Raw genomic sequence first — 6000 nt, forward strand, 5'->3', positions numbered from 1 at the left:
CTCTTGCAGCAGTTGCTCTGCAGTACTTGGCACAAAGGGAATTTGCATGCCCAGAGCAGTGGCAGCCTCTGCCCCTGTCTCTCTGATACAGTGAGAGCAACCATGGGTGGGATATCTTGGGGAGGGGCAAGCTGACAGCCCAGGTATGGTGAGGAGAAGGAACTTGCTATAAGCCTATGGCTTGGGGCAGGGAAAGGACAGTGGTCCCAGTTCCCACCCAGGCAGATGCCTTGTCCCTGGCTGTGTGCTGATGGAGAACCTACAGCTCTGTCCCCAACACAGGGGAGGACAGCATCACTTGTTTGTAAGGGATTTCATTTAAGCTGGCAGAGACCCATCAGCTTTTCCCTTCAAGCCTCACACAGGACGCAGGACCTCTGCACTGGCCTCTTTTCACCAGCTGGGATTTCCCTGCCCTCACTGTGTGTGACCCTGTAGACTGTGGGATGCCTGACATTCCTGAGGAGTGCTGAGATCCAGCCTTCCCGGGCTGCTTTCCAGGGACTTGCCATCAGCATGTACATCACTCGACTCATTTCACTGCCCTGCAGCTCACTGGAAGACCTCACTTTTGCATTTATTTGCCCTGTTCAGATGTCTGTTTCTTGGTCCCTGAATAGCCAAACCCTGTCCATTGGGGAGCTCCCATGTGCATCACATGTGGCTCCATGTCCTTTGCCAGGTGCCACTGGTTTTCAGCACAAAAACCTCTGCTGAAGCTGGCACCACTTAGCTCATCCTCTTTAGAGCCTCAGAAAGGCAATCTAGGAGATTTAGCCTTCAAACACTTCACAGAATAATCCCAAAGAAATAAATAACCAAAGCAAATGACTAAAACAAACCACTGCCTCCAAGATGGCATTGCCTTTGACATCTCATGGCCCTTCCACCCTTGTTACAGCCTGGCCATGCACCAGGACAAGGAGCAGTGCCATAAGGACAGGCTTGCAGCCCCACTGCCTTTGGCTGAGGTGCTTCAGACAGTTCCCCACCCATTTCTGTGTCTCAAGAGATCAGAATGAGGCATGGGAGGAAGCATAAGATGGTGGGAGTCCCACAGCCAGTTCCACTGAAGTCTTGATGCTACTAGCAAATCCTCAAGGCTGGAAAACTGCTCTTCAGAGCTGAGGAAATGTTTCACAAAGGAAATGTGCAATGATCAGAGCAACATTTTAAGCTGCTAGCTATCAACAGTGTTAGCTGAAGTGATTTTCAGTCATGGCCTGAGGGCCAGAGAGCCCTGTCTGTTTGCTGAAGCTGGTTACTCTTAACAAAAAAATGAATATAGCCCTCTGGGAAGACACCCTGGGTGCTGCAGGGTCCTGGCCTGCCTGTGGTCATGATAGTGTGGGAAACATCAGCTGCTAATGAAGATGGAGAGTCATCTGCTGTGGTGCTGGAGAGGTGCTTGGGGTGGGAAGAGGCATGGGGGGCTGCAGGAGGATGGGCACAGGGATGAGGGGCAAAGCTGAGAAAGTACCTGGCAGATTTTCCTACAATCTCTCATACCCAGGATGGGGAGGGTGAGGCCAGCCCAGGGTAGCACATTCCTCTCTTTAGCAGTATACGAGTTAATGTTTATGCAAGTGATTGAATCACAGAATCAACGAATGCTGGAGGGGACTTCTAAAGATCATGTAGTCCAATCCCTCTACTAAAGCAAGTCCACCTAGATGAAGAAGTTTGGACTATCCAGTGAGCAGTTTGTAGCCTTTGAGGGCTCCACTGGCAATGCCATTGTGGCAGCTGAAAGAGTCAGGAAGATTTTGGCTGGACATGGGCATGGCAGTGAGGCCTCTGGGCACCAGCTAACCAGCTGCCTGCCCAGAGCTGTGGGAAGGGCTCAGAGGGAATGCTTTAGACAGCAGGTTTTGTCATCTCCATTTGAAGGAAAGAGAAGGCCATCACCATTTATAAATATCTACATGGTGGATGTCAGGAGGTTGGGACATCCCTTTTTTTCTATTGTATCTAGTGACAGGACAAGGGGTAATGGGATGAAGCTGGAACACAAAAAGTTCCACTTAAACATAAGAAAAAACCTATTTCACTGTTCAGCTGATGGAGCCCTGGCACAGGCTGCCCAGAGGGGTTGTGGAGTCTCCTTCCTTGGAGGTCTTCAAGACCCACTTGGACATGTTCCTATGTGACCTGATCTAGGTGAACCTGCTTCTGCATGGGGGTTGGACTAGATGATCTCTAAAGGCCCCTTCCAACCCCTACCATTCTGTGATTCTACAATTCTATGTATTTATGTAGAAATTTTCATCTTCTCCATTTACAGACTCCTTAGGACAAAGAAGGACCACTCTGCTTTCCAGGCCTGATCAGAAAGAGCCTGGCATTAAATGATAATCTCTGGTACTCACTTGCACTGTATTTCTTAGAGATCCTCTGGGCCACAGCTCCAGGAGAAGCGAACAACAGTGTTGCTACCTGAAACTTCCTCTCAGCTTTGGCACAAGCAAAGGATAATCTCTTGGGGTGAGATTCAGGCATAGGTCCCCTGGCATTAACATCCCTGGGCATGGGGAAAGCAGCACACAGAATCACATAGAATGGTAGGGTTTGGAAGAGGCCTCTAGAGAACATCTAGTCCAGCCACCCTGCCAAAGCAGGTCTGCCTAGATCAGGTCACATGGGAATGTGTTCAGGTGGGTCTTGAAAACCTCCAGAGAAGGCAACTCCACACGCTCTCTGGGCAGCTTGTGCCAGGGCTTCCTCACCCTCACAGCAAAGAAGTTTTTCCTTTTGTTTAAGTGGAACCTTTTGTGTTCCAGCTTGTGCCCATGACCTTTCGTCCTGTCACTGGACGCTACAGAAAAAAGTGCTGCCCCATCCTCTCAACATCCACCTTTTAAATACTTGCAGATATTAATGAGATCCTCCCTCAGTCTCCTCTTCTCATCTTGGCTGGATGGCACTGGTTGGAGGGGAAGATTTTAAGATGATTGCTGTTCTCATCTTAGCATGCAGCTGTTTATTGTTGTTACTGCAGTAACAACAGGGACTACATTAAACTGTTGAAAACTTATCATCAGCCAGATTTAAATCTCCTTCAGTAGGGAGTGGGAAGGAAGCCCTGCAGGTGCAGTGCAGAGCTGTCTGAGTTCAGGCTGGAGCCTGGCAAGCAGCCGCAGCCCTTCTCCAGGGCACCTCCAATGGGGAGGCACTCCTGCTGTGTGCTGCACAGCTGAAATTCTTCAAGGCCAAAACATGAAAACCACATTCAGGAGCAGAAAAGAGCAGGGCAACTCCCTCCAAGAGAGCTTCTCACTCCTTTTCCCCCAAAGCTGGATCAGGTAGGTGCAGCTTTGACAAGAAATGCTAGTGCCCTTCCAGGGCAGCATTTCTAGTTGGATGATGGGCTGCTGGACACTTCACTTTGATTTTGTACAGTACAAGTGCTTATGTGCATTAAGGGATGCAGAGGACCTCACTGTAACCTCAGATTCTGTCACCCCCTCATCATCACTTCTAAACACAGTGAAGGCAACAGGAAGCTGCTCTTGTCTGAGACTAGTCATAGCCCAGAAACCAAACTATTGTGTCAGACGTAACCCCAGGCAGACCATGTGAGCCGTGACCTGTGAGCAGTCAGACCAAACAGCACAGTGTTACGATGACCTCAGCTGTTAGAGGAAGGCAAGCCCAGGAGCAAGCCATCTCTCCTCCCATGCCAACCTCTGCTCCTGGTGCCACTGGGATGGCTGGAGGTGCTCAAGTAGGTCCCAGTGAGGGACAGGGAGGAACACAGATTATTAGTGGTACTCAAAGGTGATATGGACCATAGAATCATATAATTGTTTTGGTTAGAAAAGACTTTTAAGATTATCAAGTCCAGCCACTAACTTCACACTGCCAAGCCCAGCACTAAACCATGTCCCTCAGCAACACAGCTTTTTAATATCTCCAGGGACAGTTACTCCACTGCCTCCCTGGGCAGCCTGTTCCAGTGTCTAACAACCCTCTCAGTTAAAAAGTTCTTACCAATCTCCGATCTAAACCTCCACTACTGCTACTTGAGGCCATTTCCTCTTGTCTCGTAACTTGTTACTTGGGAGAAGAGACTGACTCCCACTTCCTTTCACGTAGCTGTAGAGAGTGATCGTGTCTCACTTCAGCCTCCTCCAGGCTAAACAACCCCAGTTCCCTCAGCCACTCATAAGACCTGTTCTCCAGACCCTTCACCAGCTTTGTTGCCCATCTCTGGACATGCTCCAGCACGTCAATGTCCTTCTTCTACTGGTGGGTGCCAGGAGAACAAGTAACAGCACTTCAGTGATACAACTAGCTGATATCTCTGTTCAGCTTCTCAGGAGCTCCAGAGACTTCTACCATTGTCATCCCACTGAAGCAGCTGAATGTGGCTTCTGGGCTTTGCCCCTTGCCCTAGAAGAGCAGTGCTTGGCCTGGGACAAGCAAGAAGCACAGGGAATATGGGGCAGAGTAGCTGCAGGGCAGCTCAGGCAGCAGGGTGGCAACAAGAGAAAGAATGTTCCTCTAGCCAGGCATCTGCTTTGGAATGCCTGCATCTTGTGGAAAAGTAGCACCTCCTCTGCCCCTTAAAGCCATGATCCCCCCTCAAATCTACCAACCAACTTGGCTTGGCAACAGCGGTTGTTACATTGCTGGAACACACTAGCACTTATCCAGTGCCTCTATGGGCTCAAAATGCTGAAATTCTACATTTCTTAAATGTAGAAGAGGTACTGTGGGAGTCTGGTGGATACGATGTCATTTCTTTGCCATGGGGCTGACAGTGCTGGGCTCAGCAGGCAGGAGGGTAGTAAAGAAATTAAGATAAACACTCCTCCCCATGCCCAAAACAAAACCTCAGGTCTCAAAGAGCTCCCACTAGCCATTCGCCAAAGTTGTTTCTCTACCACCTGCCCACACCACACTGATGGCTGGAATAAGGGCTGGAAGGGCTTTGCATAACTAACATTGAAAAACATTTCTGTTTAAGGAAATCTTTATACTGCAGTAGACAGCTATTACAACACTATGGCCTTGTCCAGTTTACTGATACCAGGGTGATGGGCATAACTACTACTCCCATTCTCACAGCGGGACCAGATGACTGATGAGATCATCAAGCACAAGTAAGTGAAATTCTCTGCAGTTGGAAGTGGGAATCTATTTCTTTTTAAATGAATACCACAAGCCTTACTGTTAATTTTGTTAAATTCAAAAAGCCAACAAACCATGCAGCCCTTCTTGTATACTTACACTTCTCAGTTGTCTTTTCCATGTCCCATGGGAATAAAAAATGTGATTTATTTATGATAGGATTATTTTTCCTATCCAAGCAGCTCAAGTTTTCCTTAGCCACTTCTCTTTTCTTCTCACTGATAAATAAGTCAAGAATACATATATGTGAAAATTCAGAGCTCTTTATGACTTTAGATGAGTGTAGAATTTCAAGACAGCGCAAACCCCAAGACCTTTTTCCCACAGCCTGTAGCCTGCTTTTGAGATGTAAACTTCTACAAAATGCTTTGAAGATGTTCTGGGATAAAAGGCTACTGTTTTGATTTAGCAGCCCTTTATACTGGGCAAGTAGGTGCACAGGGATTGTACAGAAAGTCATTTGACAGCTATCTGAGCATTTCTACCTGGGCAAGAAGCCACATTTCTACCTGGGCAAGAAGCCATAGGAGGGCCAGGGAAACAGCTCTTGGGAGAGAGTTATCAGAATCGTTTTGTTCTGTCCTGTGGAACGAAACCAGAGAATTTCAACAGCAGGTGTTTCTGGCTCCTTTGCTGAAGATCCCAAGAGGGATCTCTGTAAGAGATTAGCAATGAGATCTTCTTTCAGCAGTTTTAGCAAGATGACGTGTATGTGTCTCTTTCAGCAGCAGACATTTCCCCAGAAGCAGGCAAAGATTATGTGGGTTTTGTTTTAACTGCACGCTTCATCTACCTGACACCAGGCCATCATTTACAGAGCAGAGACTGTCAGACCACAAGCAGTGCCATAAGAAACAATGACCACTA

Source organism: Colius striatus, chromosome 4 (genome assembly GCF_028858725.1).
Source record: "Colius striatus isolate bColStr4 chromosome 4, bColStr4.1.hap1, whole genome shotgun sequence".
In the NCBI taxonomy this organism is placed as follows: domain Eukaryota; kingdom Metazoa; phylum Chordata; class Aves; order Coliiformes; family Coliidae; genus Colius; species Colius striatus.